Below are 23,569 nucleotides of genomic sequence, written 5' to 3'. Positions count from 1 at the left end.
TGCATTTAGGTGCGTTGTAACGCACCTAGCTAGTGTACTTGGGTGCTATGCAATGCAGGTAGCTAGTGGAGCAGCCGAAATGATCCTGATTTGACTGGTTCTGAGCAGTTTCTGGTGGAGAACTTCTGGGAGAAGCTGTAATTTGTTGACCTTGTTCCTCTAGGGGTCGAAACAACACATTTAGGGACTTAGGATCCCTTGGATTATGGACATTTCATGCTTAGAGCTGTAAGGCACAAAAATGTCTATAACACTCCTCAAACATGTTGTCCCAGAATCGGTTTTGTCCAAATGCACCACTTCAACACTAAACCCTCAGCTTAGTTCAAAATGGTTGCCACACAAGTCTTACACCGTAACCCTTGAATCAATGCTCAATTATCTACATGCAAGACTATATCCATTCAAATGGGTCACCACAGCCAACAACCCCACGTAATCAATCAAAGGAAACTCGTTACTGCCAACAGCATCTCGAGAGACATACGAATATGGCCACCTCCCAGATCTGTGGTCAGAAAACCTCGATTCTTGGTCGACACTACATGACTTGATTCTTTACAACATGCATGATTTACACATAGTTGCCTTTTCCACACCCGATCTCCTATACACGACTTCTCATAGCACATGGGCACCTGCAATAGGTTCTCCCTCTACACACGGACGACCATCCTTAAGTCGATTGCAGATTCCCGGAATATTCAGGAATCCGACAGACATGGGCGCGGTCAACGTCAGATTCCTGAATATTTTGGGAATCTCCAATCGACTTAAGCTCACCGCACACGGACACCTCCAACATGCTCTGTGGTTTCCCCTTCTGAAGTTTTCGATTATGTGGTTCTTCAAATCCCTAAGAACCTCAAGCTTCATAGTAGCCTCCACTGACATTTCTAGTCCAACAAGCCACGCATATATCTCAACCAGCACCAAGTCGAACCACTTCAAAGTTGATTTGATCTAATCCAATCAGGTTTATGCACTAGATCTCTGAAAATCACCGTAGTAAACAACATAACTAATGTAGGGAAAAACGCCTAAAGGAAATTTCCCTGGCTTTCATAATAACCTTACGTGAACCTGTGGGTTATGGCCCACCTATACCGATCAGAAGCATTTACATTGGTGGGTTTTAACTTGACCAATCGCCAATCAGCGCTTTAACACATAATCCGCCAACGAACGCTCGTCCCACCTAAATGCACAAGACCGAACTCCAAATAGATTTAAACCCATATCCATAAACTTCCCAGGTCCGCTTAGGCCCAAGTCCTATCGGCTTCAATCTCCGTCATTATTGAATTGAGGCTTCTGTGATCCATAATAGTTGTAAGAAGAACTTTAGTGTAAATCACATGAGGAAAGACCTTTGTCGACGCGTTTCGAACCAACTAGTGTGGTTCAATCTCCGTCGTTGATCAAAGCCCACTTGATCCAACAGTCAGCAACGATATCGCACAGCTACCTGCATGATGTTTAACCGCTCTTATGGAGCCGATAAAGATTATAAACCTTAATATATAAATGTTTAGGTCTAACTTTGAAGTTAAAGTCGGGTCACTTTACTGACCCGATATCCGTTGGATAACGGAGGCCATCAAATCCTACGGTCTGCGGCCCTTCAACTAGCACGCGGATTAACAAACAGCTCAACCCCTGTAGTTGACTGTGGCATAAGCGTTTGAAATTTACAATCGATGACTAAGATCGATTGCGGGCCTTAGACCATGATCAAGACATCCGTACACTCCTATCCCCCACGGTCTATTCCTTCGCCATTCATATCCGTCGATCTAAATGATCCAATGGCTCTCTCTGCGCTTGTTCACTTATGATGGAATTCGTATTTCCACCCAGATTAACTCTGCCACATTCTGTTTAAACAATCACACACACATATATCGTATTAATGCTAGATCGCCATCAATCCTTATAGTCATCAATGGTCGATCAACAATCTCATAACACAGAATTTAACTCACAGTAAAGAATATATATGTAAATTGTACATAGGCATATAGAAATTCATATAACACGTATATCTTAATTATATACAGAATTGTTTAAAGTCTAAGGCATTTCAGCCTTAGTCACAATTCCTCTATCGATCACATTGTATTCTCCCTCTCTGTCAATGCTCCCTTTCAGAACACGCAGGTTCATAATATATAGAAATAACTATAGAATCATGGATCATTCTAGATCCATGATCTTCTCCTAAAATTGTTCAAACAAACTCCTAAATCTTTCGTTGTGCATACATGGCAGATAATTACATTAAATTAAGTCTTCTAGAGACTTATCAATTCCATCAAATTAGCTCATTTTTAACATAAAATTTCTCTCAGTTTATATGATTGTCCACGTCTCCTCCTCCATAGCTTTGACTTTGACTTTTGATTAAGGGTGGTTGGATGCTCCTGCATCAATAACTAACAAACCACTGAGGTAATTGATCAATCAATCGAAGCTCCTTGATGTAATTTTATTGTTTGTAGACTGCTCAAAAAGAAGGAGGAAAATAGTCCCACCTGCTCGGTAACACTCCACGCGATCTCGAATTCGTCAGACACTATGCAAACCAAGATCTTCCCACACTAATTGACTCTTTAGTTGAAATATCAACTCTCGTGGAAGATTATCTCTCCATACACAGCAAGACAACAATGAACTATGCCTATGCACCACTCCCAACAACACTTAAACACTCAACAGATTAGACCACAACACAATCTCAACTCATGTGCTTTGATACCAATTTGATAAACATGGAAGAACAAATATGAAAGAAATGGTTAGCTCTCATGTGAGGCTGGCTCAACTTGAGAGTTCCTAAACATGGCACATTCATTCATCAACTAGAAAGATCTTACATATATAAGGTTGCAAGTTTGTTGAGGAGTTTGAACAACTCCCTAAGAAATAATGTGGTAGTTTATTGAGTTTTTTTTTTTTAAGATATGTTTTGCTTTGATTTATTTGTTTTTCAAAATTTTATATTTTTGGTTTTGTTTAAATGGGATGAAACAATTAGCAACAAAGTTTTCATGGTTTATAATTTTTTAAAACAAAATTATTATTATTATTATTGTGAATTTTTTGAATCCTAATACTTTAGTTCAGATCTTGAATGTGAATCTTGGTATTAAGTATAATTTATGATGTCATTACTATTAAGTATAGCATGTAGGGTTATGTAAAAGTATGTTTATTATATAAACACTAATTATTGGATGTTTGGATACACTTTTTGTAGATTGTTCTTCATCAAAGCTTCGAAACTTGTAAAATAAAAGTTTAAATAATTTACAAGACCATACATATGTAGCAAAATAGAGGTGCAGCAAGATTCCCTCAAACCAAGGATCCATAAGGCCATCAAAACTTCATTTGATTAATTAATTAAAAATAATAATAATTATCATATATTTAATCAGAAGTCTAGTCAGTCATGGACCTTCCACGTTGGCATTACAATCACAACCATCATTATAATAAGTAGGGGTAGAACAAGGGGATGTTACAAATATATCAATTGTATTTAAAGAGTATGAAGAACAAGAAGATCTAAATGATGATGAAGAAGAAGAACTCCTTAGAAATACAAAGCCCCATCTAGGTATGTACAAAAACAATATCCTAGAAGTCAAATAATTAGAGATAAGAATTGGGAGTTCAAACTATAAGGAAATTTATTGGCACTCCTAGACATGCAAATCTTGCACCACCGTCTGAAATAGAGACAAAGCATTTTAATCAAGCTAGTGAAGATAAGCATTGGGTTAAGGAAATGGATGAAGAGCTAGATCAAATAAAGAAAAATAACACTTATTGTTTGCAAGTTTCTATGGTGTTCAAAATTTGAAGAAACAACTTCTAGATTTTTATCCATAGTGAACATTTTTAATCGACGTTTCGAGTCCAGACTAGAACTCATCATCTGGATGAAAGTTTCTTGAGAGACAGAGGAGAGCAAAAGGGTATAATATAAATAATAAAAAGGTAAGGAAATGATTGAGTCGATAGAGAGAAAACCCTAAAAAATGAAAAGGAAATATAGAAATTGATTAATAATAATTATGTGGAAATAATGTTATGATAATAATATTTTAAAATAAATCTAAAATGTTTATAAATAATTAATTAATTCTATATAAATAATTAATTCTAAAGAAATAAATAAATATAATATAGTTTTTATTTTAAATAAACTGGAATTTAAATAAATGAATAATAAGAATTAATAATGTATTAAATAAATAATCAATTGTAAATGAATAATAATTTTAATATAGTATTAATTCTACACAAATAAGAACTAGTCTCTACACCAGAGGGAAACATGTCATTCATACCAAGTGCTTATTTAAGAACAAGTTGAATGAAAATGGACAGGTAGTAAGAAAGAAATCCAAGCTGGTATCCAAAGGATATGCATCGGTTGAAGGTATTGATTTCAAAACAATGTTTGTCCCTATAGCTACGCTAGAAGCTATTAGGATGATTTTAGAATTGCAAGTCACATAAAAATTAAATTTTATTAGATGGACATCAAGTTAGTTTTTCTTAATGGTGAACTAGAGGGGGAAGTATATATTGGAAATCCAAAGGGATTCCAACTGTTTAAAGATGAAAATTCAGTTTGTATACTAAAGAAATTGTTGTATTGGTTAAAACAAGCCCTAGGAGGTCAATACAAAAGTTTGGACAAATACCTACAACAAAAAGGATTCAATAGGAGAACAACTGAAAATAGCCTTTACATTAATAAATTCTAATAATGTGAATCTTCTAATCATTTTTGTATATGTAGATGATATCACCTTTGGGTGTCATTTGGAATAAATGGGTTAGAAAATTCCGGAAGGAATTTGAAATGTCCATGATAGGAAAATTGTCATTATTTGTTGGTTTACAAGTGTCTCAATCAAATAAAGGTATATTCATTTCTCAGTCCAAATACTTAAAAGAAATTTTGAAGAAATTTGGCATGGAAGATCATAAACCTATCAGCACATTCATGATCATTGGATGTAAATTGAGCAAGCATGGTGAATCCCCTTATGAAAACTAGAATATATATAGGTCAATGGTTAGAATTCTTTTATATTTAGCAACATAAAGGCTACATATCATGCAATTCATAGGATTTGTTACTAGATTTAGTCAAACCTTAATGAGGGCCATGTCAATGTAGTGAAAAGAATATTCAAATAACTACAGGGCACAATTGATTATGAGTTATGGCATGTAATATGAAAATATTCAAATATAATAGAATACATAGATGATTAGGAAGGGAGCATTGATGATAGAAAATTCACAAGTGGTGCAACATTCATTTTAGGCAATTGTTTGGTATCTTGGGTAAGGAAAGGAAAAACTCTATTTATTTGTCTACAACTAAAATTAAAAATATAAAATTATCTACATGTTTTACTCAGACCCTTTGGATGAAGCATATGCTCAAGAATATCAAGATTGGATATGATAATCATATTCCCATTATGTGTGATAATACTAGTTCTATTAGCATCTCAAAGAATATTGTGATGCATTCCAAAACAAAGAGTATTCCAATTGAATATAAGTTTTTGAGAGATTAAGTTTCTCATCAATTTGTTGGGCTTGAATATGTTGCCACTCATGATAAATTGAAAATATATTCACCAAAACACTTCCTAGAGAATAATTTGAATATCTCAGACAACGAATGGGAGTGATATCTCCTTTAGACAACTAATTATGTTTGTATGGGGGCTAGAAGCTACTCAGCACATGTCAACATATAGAGAGTACATCGTAGGAGAAGTCAAATGAAATGAATAGTTCATATGTAACTAGTTTCAAAGGGAGTTCATTATTGAGAGGTGTAGCACGTGTTCAAGGGGATCCAAGTGTATTACAATGTACTATAAACTAGAAATTTTACATGTTTCCTAAGTTTGTGTCTATTTGTTTTTAATTGGTATTACTTGCCTTAAGTAGTGGTGCCAATTTTATTAAGCGACAATTGCTCAAACTGGAATATTAATCAAACAATTTCCTCTCAAATCTCATCTACCATTGTGACATCACAGGGAAGAGTAAGTTGATTGTGTAGCTCCATCAACCAACATCCTTTACCATTGATGACAAAGGGGAAGAGTGAGTAATTCATAGACATTTAGGATGGGCTGAAATTTGTATAAAGATGTTGGAGATGAAGAGTGAGCAAGTAAGAGTGATCAACCATTAGCTTCTTAGAAGTAAAGGGGTAGAGGAAACACACAGTAGAATTGGAGAGTGAGAAAAAAATACAATAGTAGTATCCTTAACAACTTGAAAAGGGGAGAGTTTTCAAGTGGTGGTGTTGCCATCAATGACAAAGGAGGAGATTATTGAGTGGATTGACAATTGGTTTTCATTGATGTCAAGTCTAGTCATTGATATCAAGTGAATACAAGTTTAGGGGGAGGTTAGATGTTGTTATTGAGGTGATTTTTTGTTTTCTAACTATTGGATGTGTAGCCTAATAGATTATATTTGAAGGCATTTTTTCTGCATGTACTTTGTTCAAAAACACACACAAATTCCTTAGTTGGGTAGTCCTCTCCAAGACCTTTCCAATGGTATATGAAACTTTCCCTAACTCCCAAGGAATGAATAGAAATATAAGTTTGAAGTGTTGTAGTTTAAGAAAGGTTATAGTCAATCATGGTTCCAACATGGGACCTTCCTCATCAAATTGGTGCCAAACTATAGAACAAAAAGCTCAAGAGGAATAACGACAAGCAACAAGAAACGAGCAATAGGTAATAAGTTGGCAAGCCCACAGTCCTAGCTCGTGGACACAAGGAGCCAACAGTTAGCACCCAGGCACTTGTCAGACCTCCAGTTCAATTGGTATTCGCTTAATGCATTGAGCAGTGAGTAGCAAGAAATGGTTAATGAAGCTCCCAGTTATAGCCCCTTTTCACAAGGGGACAGGTATGAGAGCCCAACTTCTTATTGAACCACCAAGCTCAATGAAGTGCACACAAGTAGATAATAGAAATGAGTGGTAGGTGGCAAGCCTTAGCATGCCTTTTCAAGTGCCAGGTGGAAGCATGAGGTGGTAGGTTGGTGGCAACAATTGGTAGTGACGTAAAAAATGGATGATGTGGCACCCTATGAGTGTGACATGTGGTAAGTGGATTTGAGACTTTTGGGTGGACAAGTGGTCCTTTTTCAAGTGATACACGGCGATGGCATTGCATGAAACATGGTAGTTTGCTGACATGGAAAGTGAGGTGGAAGAACTTTGAAATCTGCACTAAGGAATAGTTTTGTGAAACTTTTTAGTGTTGATATTTCTGACGGTCTTCATAATTTTGTGAAGGTAGGACCATCAATGACTTCCCACCACCCAATGGAAAATGAAAAATCCTTTGTGAATGGTCATTAGTGGCAGAGTGAAAATAGGTAACACATTGGATAGAGATTAAGTTATGTCAAAAGAAAACATCATCTAATGATAGTCATGTCTATTTCTCACTGCCCATCGACAAGAGGAAAAAACACTATAAATTTCGACTAGTGGCGAACAGTTAGCGATAAGCAGTAGATCATGGTCATCGCCCTTAATTGTACGTGCTAAATGAGTAAGAACTATTGGAGTAGTCTATCATCCATTTGATTAGAAGGTTTGTGTTGTGGAGATCCAAGATACTTTGGCAGTCGAGAACCCATGTCCTATCTAGGAGTCTATCAACTATTGTGACAAAGTTACTTGTGGCAACTATAGATTCCTTTTTTGCATTAGGACGTGAGGGATTTGTGAAATGTGTTATTGAATTGTATGAAACGTTGGTGCACCAATGCTAAAATTCCTTTGAAACAATTAAATTTTGCATGGATGAAAAATTAAAGCAATAACACATATAAATAAACAATATGACAATGTAAGATGTACATCTTCTAATGTAAAAATAAGAAATAAAGTTTATTTCAATGCAATGCTAAATAGATAGTTTCATGTGTACAATGAGAAGAAAAGGGAACCTCACGTAGAAGGTAAACAATGCAAATATGTAGTTGATTCAATTGGATTAGTGAAGAAAAATGAAGAAAGATTGTTGCAAGAGAGAGAGAGAGAGAGAAGATCCAAGAGCTAATCATTTTTCCAAAAATACTTTAAATGCAGTGTATCTGAGTTTGAAAATGAATGAAATGAGATATGTGTGGCTACAAAAGGTTGGTGCATTTAAATATTGGGAGTTGGTGCTTCCAAAGAAAAGCGATTTGGAGCCTCCTATTGACCGAGGTGGCTCTAGAAACGCTCAGAATTAAGAAGTGACTCAGAATAGCTCAAAAACAAAGATTCATTGGATTGAAGTGAAACTAGGAACTGATCATAGCGCTTGTCCATCTGATTCCAATAGCGTGAACAACACTCAAATCCAAATTCGTATGCTCAAGATATTCACAGTCAAAGTTCTAGTCAAACTATGTCAAGTGGCAGTGACTAACAAGGCAACAATTTGGCAAAGTACCCATGCACATAATATGACTGCCAGAATGGGTGAATTTATCACCTCGTTAATTTTTTCGGTGAACCCAAAAGTGCGGTCAAACTTTTTTGAACAACTTGTTTTATAAAAACAAAAAAAATATATATATATATAAAAAAAGGGGCGGTGAGCTGCCACCGCAACTGTTATATTCAAACATAAAAAAAACAAGGGTTGGGGCCCATGGCTCTGACTCGGGACCCCACCCATGGCCCAACTTCCATATAGTGTTTCGTTTCAGTGACTACTAAAAGGGAGCCGATAGGGATCGAACTTGCTTGTCCCGAGTGGGTTAGCCTGCCAACGGGTGGTCCCATATAACAACTAATAAACATTACCCCATAAATTGTCGCCAAACATAACACCAACCAGTTATAACAACCAAACAACATATGGAGTAATCGTTGCATAAAACAAGGTCATGTGAATAGTTTTTGTGTTAACATAGTTCTGGCGGTGGATTATCATACAAACGGCATACACCAAAAATATAACGGGTCCACGAGTTTGTACTCGTGACCCACTCATCGCCAACATTTCCACAACAACCCACCAACCAGTGTGCCAAGCGAGCACCATTGGTAAGTCCGCCAATTTTTTTTATATTTAAACCCAATTTCATTCATTTGTTTGGGATAAAGAAGGCTTATCACACATAATCTAGAGTGTGCACGGATGCCGAGGCAGTGGAACCATGCCCGGCATGAATTTTGAGACAGATTCTCAAGGAATATTCTCTGATGCATCCATTAGAGAACTTTTGAGGTCTAAAATGGGCCTCCTAAGAAAAATGTGCAACCAAAATAAACTTTTTAAGAACCAATAGGATTCAAGATGATGATGTCAACCATGGGGGATGATTCACCATTTTTGGGGTAAAAAACTAGAAAGATAAAAAAAATAATAAAATAACAAAACTATTTTTTCAACTTATATCCCTAAGGTTTTACTCAAATTTTGAGTGGGAGTATTCGTTCGATGCAAAATTTAATTCCTCGTCCAATGATTACCCATGTTGCATATTTTGATGGTCCCTGGTACATGAAAAATGAGAAATACATGAAAAAACGTGATTTCAATCACATTTTTCATGTATTTCTCATTTTTCGTGTAGCAAGGTCCATCAAAAGTTTGCAACATGGGTACTCCTTGGATGATGAATCAAATTATGCATCCAATGAGTGTTCCCGCTCAAACTTTGAGTAAACCCATAGGGAGATAAGTTGAAAATAAGAGTTGAAAAAGTAGTTTTTTATTTTTTCCCTCTAAAATTTAATGATGTAATCTAATATTATTTTATTATTTCCACTATTATTTTATAATTTCCTTAGGAGGCCCATTTTAGACCTCAAAATTCCCCTAATGAAGGAAACTAAAGGATTCCGTAGAGGGTGATTCTTCACAATGACAGAAATCATGTCAACTCTATACTCAAACAAACCAGAATTTTGCAGGGAGGGTGATGGTGTGGTCCATTTCCCCATATGGGTAGAAGAATTTAAGGCAGTCAGCAGTAAAGAAAATTTACATAATCTTGAGGAATCTAAAAGATTCCCTTGGAGGATGATTTTTTACAGATGTAGAATGATGTCGAATTTATAGTCATTTTTCACAGAATTTCACAAGTACATTGGTGTGGTTAGAATTTTCATCCGAGAAGCAGATTTCTCTTCCATCCCCAGAAAGGAATCTTTGGGGGAATCTTCAAGATTCCCAAGGGTCCAGATTTTTAAGGTGTCTAAAGGAGGTCAAGATTATAGTCATTTGACACGATTTCGCGCCATGAATTCAGCGGTGCAGTCCATTTTGTCCGCAAAGGTTTTCCTTTTCAGGCCATCCCTGAAAGTGGAGGTAAATGATGCAGTGATGCCATGTTTTTCTTCTCATTTTCTGAGATGATGTTTTTTTTTGTTGAGATCCTTGTTACCATTAGGTTGAGGGATACTTGTATGCCACATCATGTGAGAATTTATTAGCTTGTCATGCTGAAGGAGGACCAATTTGAGTGAGAGTTCCTATGGGAGAATGTCTTGTGGAGAGACATGCCATTGAATTTGAGGGAGTTTTATCATTGTATTGACAAAGAATGTACTATGTACTCATCATCATTTTGCAGCATTTAATGAAGCGACCTCCCCACTCTTGACACCGGGCCCTGAGATGTAACCCACATTGGGTGAACTCAGTTATAAATGTGTTTTGTGTTCTTGACTTGATCGTTGTCATTATGTTTCATCTTCTTTAAATAATTCACATGTGGCTTTCCATACTCTTTCACATGAAATTCTATTAACATCAAACAATTAAACTATCTTTGTTAATTCTGGTAGCTGAAGATATTTAGATCAAGTTTCGTATCATAGTGGTCTTCTCGCTGATGTGAATTGTGAGTGTGAATGATTGAATGTGCAACAAGAAGGAAAATGGAGAACAACAAAGATCTTTACAAGGAAATCCTCAAGATGAAACACATGGTAGATTTAATTTATGCAGATTATGAGGAGAAAATGGCAAGAGAGGAATAGGAGAAAGAAAGAGCAAAGGACAATGCTCCATCTACCCCCTCGAGTGAACATTGTTATTCTTCATCATATTCTCATCATTCAAATGAGGAGATCAATTAGAACCTTCAAGAAGAGAATGTTGAATTTAGGAGACTTCTATAAGAAGAAAAAAAGGAGCAGTAGAGATTACAACTTCAGTTACGAGCTACAAAAGAGGCCTTGGAAAAATTAAAGCGCAACGAAGGCTTAGAGAATATATCATCACCTATTTCAGAATCGACAACTAAGGTAAACAATGTTGATCATTCTTCAGTTTCATTTTCACATGACGATATTTCTTTTAGAAGCCTTGACGCACCCATTTCAAGAACCGACCTGAAACTCCTTACCATGAAGTGATACATTGAAGGAGAAGGATTGAAGGTAGAAGAAGATTCCAAGACATTATTAAAGCCATCATACAAGGAGTATGATTAGAACACGTCACAATCCTCCCATGATAGTGCACATTACAGAGGAAGAGCTAAGGTAAGCTCTCATCGCCAGGATTGCACCAGAGATAGTCATGAGAGGTATAAAAAGTCTCAGTATTCTAGAGTTCATTTTGATTACAAACATATTGTTAATGATGATCAGAGAGCATGGAGTAGAAAACCATGTAGTTTTTTGGGTTGCATAACCACGTTTTTGCTGGGTGTTGGAAGAGAATGGCAGCAAGAAAGAGGATGAGACGTGAGAGGCCTTCTCCACATCAGGGAAGGAAGTAAGTTAAGCAGGTCTAGAGGAAGAAGAATTTTTTTAGCCATTGCAACAAAGATGGACATCAAAGAGCCACATGTTGGAGGCTCCATCCAGAGTAGCATCTCAAGGACAAATTTCCAGTGCGGGAACTAGTTGAAAACATTGTTCAACAAGAAAATAAGCTCCAGGATGATGACCCATTCACTTTGATGAGTGACAGATGGTTTTATTAGATATAGTAGCTTGTCATGGCTTCTGGGCGCAACCCAAAGTGGCCTAGTTTTTGGAAAAGACTCTGTGTTTTGTGTAGAGGATCGTGCAGTGGAGCACGAAGCGGAGTGTGAAGTGGACCATGCAATGGAGAATTTTGAATATACCGCATGGTATAAGGGCTTCATTATAGGGCGAAGCCTCTTATTTTTGTAATAATGTAAAATATCAATGGGTTTTTGGACCATAATCGCTTGTATTAGGGAGTCCATGGTATTTGGACCATGGTTTATTTATTATGTACCCTTCGATGTAATAAAATATATAGGGTCAAATAATAAGAAGAAAAAGGAATCAGTTGTGATCAATATCTGTGTTATGGTTGAAATTTTGTGATCTATAGTTGGAAGAAGACATTTTGTAGCCATTGCAACAAAGATGGACATCAAAGAGCCACGTGTTGGAGGCTCCATCCAGAGTAGCATCTCAAGAACAAATTTCCAGTGCAGGAACTAGTTGAAAAATGTTGTTCAACAAGAAAATAAGCTCTAGGATGATGACCCATTCAACTTGACAAGTGACAGATGGTTTTATTAGATATAGTAGCTTGTAATGGCTTATGGGCGCAACCCAACATAGCCTATTTTTTGGCAAAGACTCCGTGTTTTATGGAGAGGAGTGTGTAGTGGAGCACGAAGCAGAGTGTGAAATGGACTGTGCAACAATGAATTTTGAATATACCGCATGATATAAGGGCTTTAGGATAGGGCGAAGCCCCTTATTTTTGTAATAATGTAAAATATCAATGGGTTTTTGGACCATAACCACTTGTATTAGGGAGTCCATGGTATTTGGACCATGGTATTGTTATTATGTACCCTTCAATGTAATAGAATATATAGGGTCAAATAATAAGAAGAAAAAGGAATAAGTTGTGATCAAGATTTGTGTTATGGTTGAAATTTTGTGATTTGTAGTTGGAAGAAGAAGTGAGGCTCTACAGTTGAGTGCACAAAGGCCTGAGTCTGCAGCTAAGTGCGCATACGACCTGCAACTTAGTGCGCAAAGAACTGTTTGTTGTGCAAAGAATCATTATATTAGGAACAGTTCTTGTGGGCGTAGCCCCACATTGGGGTGAACCATGGTAATTTGGTGTCTTCATGTGTATATTTTCTTATTATCTATTGTAGTGTAGTAGTTTATTATAGTTTCACTTTATTTCAGCACAGTAATGATTTATGGCTTTATATGATATGTTTAAGTGATTAATGTAATGTGGCGAAGTGATTTATGATTGATAAGAGTAAGAAAACATAATAATACCACATCAGCACATCCTTCACGACTGTAGAAACCTGGCTCTAGATCCTCCCATAGTCACTTCAAGTGAGACTGCGATCTGCTTATAGGTCATTGTCGAAAGGGCCAGTGATTGAGGGTTTTGTTGGTGCGCAGTATAAATCGAGCCTTAGTGAACCAAAATCATAACCAAAAAATGGTTTCACTGCCGGGACCAGGATTTGTTAGAGGGATATCTTGATGTGGTACCCATCGAAGAAAGAGATTCAAAATTGGCTAGAACTAAAAGAGCGAGAATTTGCAGATCAAGAGAACATAAACCCTCATCTGACATCTAAATCTTGGTTACAAAAGTATATTTTTACAGATCAATACGAGATTTTCTTCGCATCATTTCATGTTGAGTTGTACGAGTGGATATTGATGTTGACCGAAAGAAATAATTTTTTTAAAGGTGGATAACCTATGGTTGGGACTCCTGAACTAATACAACGACTCAAGGGCACTGACAATAGGATTTCAAGGGCTATCGATTTTGTTAGAATTAATGGAGAATATATTATTGTTGTTACGTAGTTGTGCATTCTACTTTTCTTAGTCATTCAGTTCCTATTATTCAGGGATATGATTTTCTGTCCCTAACAAATTGTATCTATTTAATATTGGAGATTAATGTGAAGCCCGTGTGGAATTTTGCTTGTAGTAGTTCCTAGTGATCCGCACCTGTGAGCTCCTCTTGTATTGGTTTTCCATTTCATGTCTTCCCTATGCAACTCCTGACATGGTATCAGAGCTGCAGGACTATTAATCCTGTAAGCTAAGCGAGGGCGCGACTGTAACAGAGTCGTCGCGTGATTTGGGTGGAAAAGTGTGACAAGCACACTGTAAACCTTCTCACACTTCCATTTTGGAAAGTCATTGCGAGCTTTGGGTGGATCGTCACGACATTGAAGTGTATTGCCGCGAATAGCTTCACGACTTCCCTGCAGATAAAAGAACCGATTGTGTGAAAGACTGCGTGGAGGCGTTCGAAGGCTAAGTGCTGGGAGCTGCGTGTTTTTTTCTCAACAAAAACATTGCATTTGAGTTGGTTGGTGCTCTGCCGTTTGTGCAGAGGAAGTGTGTTGACTAAGAGGAGTTCGGTGGCTGTGGCAGCATCCAAACTCGAAGAGAGTGATTCAAGTTGCAAACTGATGGAAAGAAACCAGAGAGTTGGTGTTGTAGCATGAGAGCTGAATGCAGCGAGGAGACTAGAATGGACTGCTCTGTGAGATTGAGATTTTGAGTTACTGTAGCTATCAGAGGCTGTGAAGAAGGCCACAAGGAGGTTGGTGTGGAGTGGAGATCTGTTGCCGAATTTTCAAAAGGAAAGATCGCTAAAGAGATAAAAATCACAAAGAGGAGCTAGGACTTGCCATGGAGGCTATTAGCGCTGGAATCTGCCTTAGGCTGAGGGAAGGCAAGACTCAAGGCCACATCAAACCAAGCTCAGCCTCGTAGCTAGCCCTATCAGGACAGGAGAGGGCTCTCTCCGAGTCTATCTCGGCAAAAGGTTTTCAAAGGAGCTGAGATGACTTATAATGGATATTGATTTTAGGCTAGTAAATGGATAGGTAGGTTTGATTTAAAAATTTTTGGGGTTTTGTTGGACAAAAGGGAAAAAACAAATTTGGGCTCGGGGATGAGACCAGATCTTTGCAGAATTCGAGTTGGGGCAAGGTAGGAAGTAGCTTTGATGCTTTTTGATCATATGTATGGATGAATCAGAATGACAAGGAACTGAAAAGGGAAAGGGGAAACAGGGATCCTCTCCAGACTGGTGAAAACATATAAAACTAAACAAATTTAAAGGCAGAGCACTGAAATCAATGAATTCTACCTCACTTACTCATTCATTTAGTTTCAGAAGCAAAAGAAGGGAATGGAATAAATTAAAACGTTAAAGAACTTACAAATAACTGAGAGAACACACCATCAAAACTGAAAACCACGTGAATCCCAATAGGTGCTGCAAAATCTCTGATCTTTCCTTAGCCAAAATGCAGAAGATATGTATAATAGTGTGCCAAAACTTTCCCAATAGTCCAACCCTGAAAATGACTTAGAAATTACATAATATAGGCAAGCCAACCTCTTCCCTTGCCTCTAGGGGTTGAGCTCATCATTCTAGGAGCTTTTTCAACCAATTCTAAACAAATCACTACAATCTAGGTAGTCAAAACAACTTGCCTCTATAAGGTAGGAAACTGATTCATTACATTAAATTTTTGCTATTTTGTGAATGAATCATCTAGAATAGGTAAATAAGTGCCAAAGTTACATCATATACATCAAATTACATCAAGATAAGTCACATATTACATCAGAAGGTGAAACTGGTGAAAACTGGCCGAACTCCTGAGCTAGAAGATGAAAATTTGACCAAAAATCTCTATGCACCGCACGCCTGAGCTCTATGTGTTGTACACCTTTCGGCCTGCTTTTGGGGTACTTCCTGACATCGAAATCAAGCTCATGTTAGCTTGTTGGAAATCCCTAGATGTCTGCTATCTAGCCCAAGTGGAATTTCCCAATTTGGAGCTCATTTGCCCCTTCAAAATTTAATTCTCCCACAAGTACTTCCTGCTGATGCAAAAGGTGGCAGAAAGGTGATTTTCATGGTGTTTTTGGCCCTTTTGATCACCCAGAACTTGACGAAATGCCTTGGCCATACTAGAGCATGCATAACTTACCATGACAAATCCTAAACTATAAATTTTTCCTCCAGCAAGTGTCCCAATCATAAGCGCGCGCATCGACGCGCTACGCGTTGAGCTGAAAAATCTGTTTTGAAGCCAATAATTTCCAAAATGACAAAAATTTCTCTGAATTTGCTCAAATTCAGAGCGAAGACCCTCCATCATGTATCATTCCCAGCCACCGAAGCCTCAGCCAAAATCCGAAGTGGATCAGGCCTCTTTCGCCGTTTTAGTGCTCTGCTCAACCTCCTTTTCAAAATCTTTATTTTTGCTTTACCGATGTGCATGCGAGCCCAATAGTGATGTTTCATATGACGGAGCATGTCTTTGTCTCTATTGGCCTTCGCCAACAACTCCTCCAGATGTCGATTGACTTTCTCAAGCCAAAATTGCCGCTCAAAAGGTGTCAAATCGCCAGGTCTTTTTCGGGCCAACTTTCGGTCTTCACGGATTTGTCGTAGCTCTATAAGTGTGTGATGGTCCTCTAGCTGCTTATTTCGCTACTCCAAATATTTGATCAGACATTCTACCTTCAGCAACTTCTCATTCAAGCTGTCAATCTCAGCCTTCTGCTTTTGGATGACCTCTTTCAGTTTCAAGCCAGGATAGCTCCCATCCACATCACTGAGTGTAACATCAATATCATGGCCTCCTAATGGGCTCTCCTCATGCATCGGCCTCTTGCCTCTATCCTGAACCTGTGCCTGTGCTGAAGAAGAAGGCGAGACCCCTTCCATGCCATGTGGAGATAGTACTTGTCGTGTAGCTGCAAATAAGGCCCTGTGGCCTCGCTGGTATGTCACATACACTGGAGCACTAATATGCTCGGTCTCAGGCATGTCAAACTGATGTGAAGGCTCTACCTCATCATGAACTACCTCGGGAGGCGGCTGTAGCACTATGAAGAAGTCACGGGAGATGAAATGCTCCCAAGTAATGCCCTGCTGTGTGAGCTGTTGTACCACAATGATTTTGATCAACGCGTAATGATATATACTTCTATGCTGCTGTGCTGGGGTCTTCCTCTGTACAAGATATTTCATCCTCTCTATATTGCGATACATGAAGTATGGAATTCTCATCATACGTACCCTCGTGAAATGCATCAACAAACGAATATGGTACGTATAGAGGCACGAGAATCTGCCCCCACAACTGAAATATCGAATAATAAGCTTCATCAAGGGTGAAAACTCATCCTTTAGAAATCTGAATGGAAATACCCTGCTTAGCTGCCTTATAAACCCAGGTTTGATGTATGCCTCATAGTAGAATTTATCTAGCTGCTATCTTTTGTTCCATTCCTCTCCTACATTTGGTATTCCGATGGCCTGAGCAATGGTTTCTGGTGACAGAATGAAATCTACTCCAACAAGATTTACATGGCCATCATGTAAGTGTAGAACAAATAGACGAGCTAGCTCATGATGATGTTGAGTTTGTGAAATCAGCTCACAATAGTGGTAACATGACTGATAGCGAAAACAATCCATTGCAAGTGAGCAAGCATGCAATTGAGCCAAAGAAGTAGGTTCCTCTCTGAGATGCTTACCACCTTTGCCACTTTTACGAGACCTCCGTGGTACATTAATTTTTGCTGTGGAATAATTGTCATACTCCTATTCATAAACTGAATCCATCTCTGACATTGTGCTGAAATCAGACTGTTTGCAAAATGTATGCTGATATAGGTATAGTGAAGGCAAAAATTTCAGTGTATGCTTTACTCCTAAAATGTGTCACATGTGTATCAAAGTATCATAGGGAAGCCATAATGAGAATAGTTTTGTCAAATGAGTTTGCCAAAAAAAAAATAGTGTGAAAATGACAAAGGCCGTAATAATGACAGCAGTGATGTAATGGCAAAGAGAGGGTGTGAGGCCAAGGTTAATAATTAGCGTGAACACCACTGAAAATAGATCACCTAGGCATATATTAACCCACACAATCCCTAAGAAGTTTTTGGCTTCATTTGCTTCAAAACCTAAGAAGTGAATTTGGAAATCAACATAGGGTTTTACATTTCACACTTTTTTCTCCACATTCAACACACCATAATCATGTCTAAAATTCACTGAGCAATCATAAAGAACCTACTTGCAAGCAGTTGGAGGCAATTTGGCATAAATCTGGACGAAGGAGCAAAAATTTTTGGCTCTGAATTTGTATGCGTCATGCGCTTACCCAATGCATAGCGTGTAGTATGTGCATAGCGCGCATGCAATTTTTCACAGGCCGGTGAAGCCCAGTGCGTAGCGCGCTTCTTGTGCGTAGCGCGCTTGCTCTGTGCGTAGCGCACCTGCTCTGTGCGTAGCGCACCTGCTCTGTGCGTAGCGTGCTTCTTACATGAGATTTTTGGAGGCCTTCCTGGTGTTGAAATTGGGTGCAGGATAGCTCGTTGGAAAGGTCTTTGAGTCTAATTTCCAACCCAATTAGAATTTTTCAATTTTCACTTCATTTTCCCTATCAAAAATTGAATCTCTCAAGACTGGTAAAAATGTGCCAAATGAGGCTGCCCAAAGGCAGAGTGCTGTTACAGTCAACTTTTGAATGCCTTTCTCGACTCCAAATTGAGCTCATGATAGCTCATTGGAAATATCTTTGTGTCTATTTATCATTTGACTCATCAAGAAAGTCATTTGGCCAACCAAGCTAGGAGAAAACTTGATTTTCCCAAGGTCACTTCAGAGGTGCATCAATTCTCCCGAGGCGATTGTATTTTTGACATTTCGCTAAAACCATGACACCGGTGTAAAAAGTGAAGGAGGTTTTTCTGCCTTGGCCTGTTGTGGACAAAAACCTCTCTGTGTTTTCCCAAATTCATCTTTGATTTCCCAGAAACATCATTTGAGTAAACCCTACCCCGATGTGTGGAACAAGAGATTTGTCGAAATGAAGCGAAATGAAGGGGATAGGGAGCTTCTAAATTCTTGAGGAAATTTTGGGAAGTAGGGAGGGATGTTAGGAAGTAGGGGAAAGTGGAATCTCAGAGATTGAGTGAGGGGAAGGGATCCGAAAGGGCAAAACACGGGCCCAACCTAGAAAATTGCCAGGTTGTAGCAAGAAACTAGGGTTTGTGCGAAAATGAGAAATTTGGGGGATCTAAGTGAAGGGAAGTGTTTAAGAAGGTACATGAAGGATAGGGGAAGGTGTATGAACATCTGGATACAATTTTTGCTAATGATTTGACCATTCAAGTGAAATTGCCTTCAAAACCCTAGGAGAGAGAAATGAACCTTGCCTAGGCGCAACTGAAGCATGAACAAGGTGTAAAATGACCCAATGGAACTTGACATGATGATGAAAACCCTCTGAATGATGATAGACTCAGCTGAATAGTGACATAGACTGACATTTGGGCAACTTTGAAAGGAGTGAAATCAAACCCTATACCTAATGCCTAGTGACCAAATTTTGCTTGAAGACTCTCTGAAATGACAAAATCTGACCTTGACACTCTGAGACCACTTTGTAAGAGCATATTTGATCACTGGAGGAAGGCCGCAAAGATTGACACTAACATTGGCTCCAATGGGGATGGTAGCTCCAAAGAGGTGCCAAGAACGACAGATCTCTGGGATAGCTAGACAGTGCCTTCATCCATTGGGCAATGGAATCAAAAACTTAAGCTAAACTGCATGACTGAAAACCGAGACAAACTAACTTAACAACAAGACTGAAAATTGACTCACAAATGACTCATGACTCAACTAAAAACTGACGCGATACTTAAACACAATCGATAAACTGAAAATGATGCTCAAAGTGGAGCTTATTCATCAAAACCTACTCTAACAGTTTCATTCATCCCCTGATCAAGTGAAATGAAACAACTAATGCAACCAAGTAAGTATCCCATCTGCTGTTTGAATACTCCGCAAGTGCTCGCTTATGAACAACAAGAGAGAACTACTGAAAGGCAACTCCCATGACAACTTGGAAACAGATTCGTTGAATGATATGGATCCTCTATTCGCCTCCAAAAACACTGCATAAGGATCTTGAAATTCATGCACACTGGGACTTAGCTCATCCAATGGATTACTTCTCTTTTCCTCATACCATGAATACAAACTTTGATCTGAGCCTTGTGACGAGACCTCTGCTGAAAATGACAAAGAAACCGGCTGCTGGATCAAGTTTATATCAGTACACGTTTCAGGCTCACATGTAGTCAATGGAGAAGGACTTTGACTGCAAACCTCATCCAAAACATCAGCTATTGGATCATTAAAAACTTGAAAAGACTGCTGCAACCCATTCTCTATTGGTTCCAATGTGATTATACGATTGCCTACTTGATGCTCATTCTTTACTGAAGATTTACTTTGCAATTTTCCCTTCCAAAGTTGAGATGATTCAAAACAAAATGGTATGAAATCTTCTTGTATCATTTGATCACATGTGCTAGCTTCCATGTCTTCATCTGCAACTTGACAAGCAATGGCTTTCGGGGACTGCAAAGCTGAATATGAGAAGTCTGGAACAAAGTGTTCATCGCCCTCAAGAGGGTCCAAATCAAGACTTGTTGACAGCTGATTTCTGATTGCATGGAGGTTGTCTCTGATGAACTGACATGAATCAAAACAAAAAGGCAAAGATCCTTCACTTACTTCAAAATTTGCTGCACTTTCCTTGTCATTGTCATAGCTGATATGCATCGGTTGATCACTGTATTCGAGCTGCTGTAAGTGAACTTCTTCCACCCACAAACGAGCTGCTGATTTGTCTGCAAGATTAGCTTCTGTTTGGAGAACATAATCATCATCATACTGATCAAACTGAGGCAAATCATCAGTATAAAAGACATCATCAAGAATACATGTCATATCAATAGATCTCTCTTCTCCAAGATGATTAATAAGACAATCATCATCAGATCTATAACAATTGGGATAAGAAATAAGATGTTTTGGATCAGCAGCTTGTTCTTCTTCAATCAGCGAGCCATGGGCGTGAACACTATTCTCATTCCTTGCATTGATCTTGTCCATCATCTTTTCCACTGCACTTACCAAAATGTCAAGCTTCACCTCTAGAGATGTTGATTCCTTCGGATCTATGTTTTTCATCTCTTCTTCCTTCAACCTTGCCCTTCGGATCAACAAGTGAGCCTCTACATTTACTGCAATGTTCTGCATCGCTTCAAGTGTTGCAAGGTTCCTTTCTCTTAGCTGAAACTCCATTTCTAGATCAAAGGCACCCGGGTAGTGTAAGAGAGCAGATCTAGGAGGAGGCCTTATATCAATTGGGATCGAATAATAAACTTGGTTAAATCTGGCTGAAAATTGTTGTACTGTCTCCCCTGGCAGTCTTTTCAGCTGGTTATACTCTTCTATAATCAAGAAAAGGTTCTGTCCGATCATCCACCTATCAAGAAAAACTTTGACAAACTGCCGGAAATCTAAGATGCTAGCATCAGGCAGGGCTTTGAACCAACTCTTGACTTTGCCTTGCAAAGAAAGAGCAAAAATCCTTATACTAACATCCTCTTCATCAACTTCAAAAAGGTCAAGAAAGGACTCAAAATTCTGCACATGTTGCTCAGCGTTGACATTCTTACATTCACCGTCAAACCTCGACAAGTATAGATCATAGTTTTTGGGGAAAGCATGAAGAAAAGAAGGTAAAACAAGAGGTTTATACCGATCTGGAATTTTACAAGGTATAGGGGTATGTACGGAAGGTATAGAATCAGTCTTGGTCTCTTGAGGTTCATCAGTTTTAAGACGATCATCACAAGATTTAGAAGAAAGGTCTTGATCAAGCTCAAAGGTATGCAAATCTTTGGTATTTACCATCTCCAAAGGGAAGGGATCAAATGCAGACCTGGGATCTTTTCTCAAGCATAGTATATTTTGCAAAGCCTTGTTAATGTTCTCCGGAAAAGAGAAGAAATAATTTATAACAAAGAACAAAATGTCTTGGATGAAATTCCAACTTGAATACATGATCTGTCCATATTGTCCTTTCATGTTTCTGCTGGTCAGGATCATCCTCCAGTGGAGTCTTTGGATCTGATATCAAAACTAATTTAGAGTCACCAGGTGAATGATTTCAGCCTTGCCAGTGTCTGATCGTTGTCCACCATCAACAATCAGATCTGAACTTGATACATGTATTGGTAATTAACAAGTTAAATGTCACGTTTACAAGCTAGACCAGAGATTGACTGAAGCAGCGTTTATCTACTTCCGCTAATGCAAAGCAAAAGCATTTCGAAGGCTACCTGGCATAACTTCAGGCTCCGTCTGTAGCTATAAAACAAATGACATCAACCAGCAAACCATTTTCTTCCCCAGTGGAGTTGTCACTATGTTAGCGCTGGAATCTGCCTTAGGCTGAGGGAAGACGAGACTCAAGGCCACATCAAACCAAGCTCAGCCTCGTAGCTAGCCCTAAGAGGACAGGAGAGGGCTCTCTTCGGGTCTATCTCGGAAAAAGGTTTTCAAAGGAGCTGAGATGACTTATAATGGATATTGATTTTAGGCTAGTAAATGTATAGGTAGGTTTGATTTAAAAAATTTTGGGGTTTTGTTGGAGAAAAGGGAAAAAACAAATTTGGGCTCGGGGATGAGACCAGATCTTTGCAGAATTCGAGTTGGGGCAAGGTAGGAAGTAGCTTTGATGCTTTTTGATCATATGTATGGATGAATTAGAATGACAAGGAGTTGGAAAGGGCAAGGGGAAACAGGGATCCTCTCCAGACTGGTGAAAACATATAAAACTAAACAAATTTAAAGGCAGAGCACTGAAATCAATGAATTCTACCTCACTTACTCATTCATTTAGTTTCAGAAGAAAAAGAAGGGAATGGCATACATTAAAACATTAAAGAACTTACAAATAACTGAGAGAACACACCATCAAAACTGAAAACCACATGAATCCAAACAGGTGCTGCAAAACCTCTGATCTTTCCTTAGCCAAAATGCAGAAGATATGTACAATAGTGTGCCAAAACTTTCCCAATAGTCCAACCCTGAAAATGACTTAGAAATTACATAATATAGGCAAGCCAACCTCTTCCCTTGCCTCTAGGGGTTTAGCTCATCATTCTAGGAGCTGTTTCAACCAATTCAAACAAAGCACTACAATCTAGGCAGTCAAAACAACTTGCCTCTATAAGGTAGGAAACTGATTCATTACATTAAATTTTTGCTATTTTGTGAATCAATCATCTAGAATAGGTAAATAAGTGCCAAAGTTACATCAAATTACATCAAGATAAGTCACATATTACATCAGAAGGTGAAATTGGTGAAAACTGGCCGAATTCCTGAGCTGGAAGATGAAAATTTGACCAAAAATCTCTATGCGCCGCGTGCCTGAGCTCTATGCATCGCGCACCTTTCAGCCTGCTTTTGGGGCCCTTCCTGATATTGAAATAAAGCTCATGTTAGCTTGTTGGAAAGCCCTGGATGTCTGCTATCTAGCCCAAGTGGAATTTCCCAATTTGGAGCTCATTTTCTCCTTTAAAATTTCATTCTCCCACAAGTACTTCCTGCTGATGCAAAAGGTGGTAGAAAGGTGATTTTCATGG

This window comes from Pinus tabuliformis, chromosome 2_2 (genome assembly GCF_031772625.1).
Source record: "Pinus tabuliformis cultivar Carrire ecotype Pingquan chromosome 2_2, CPIR1, whole genome shotgun sequence".
In the NCBI taxonomy this organism is placed as follows: domain Eukaryota; kingdom Viridiplantae; phylum Streptophyta; class Pinopsida; order Pinales; family Pinaceae; genus Pinus; species Pinus tabuliformis.
Note: the sequence above shows the minus strand (reverse complement) of the source record.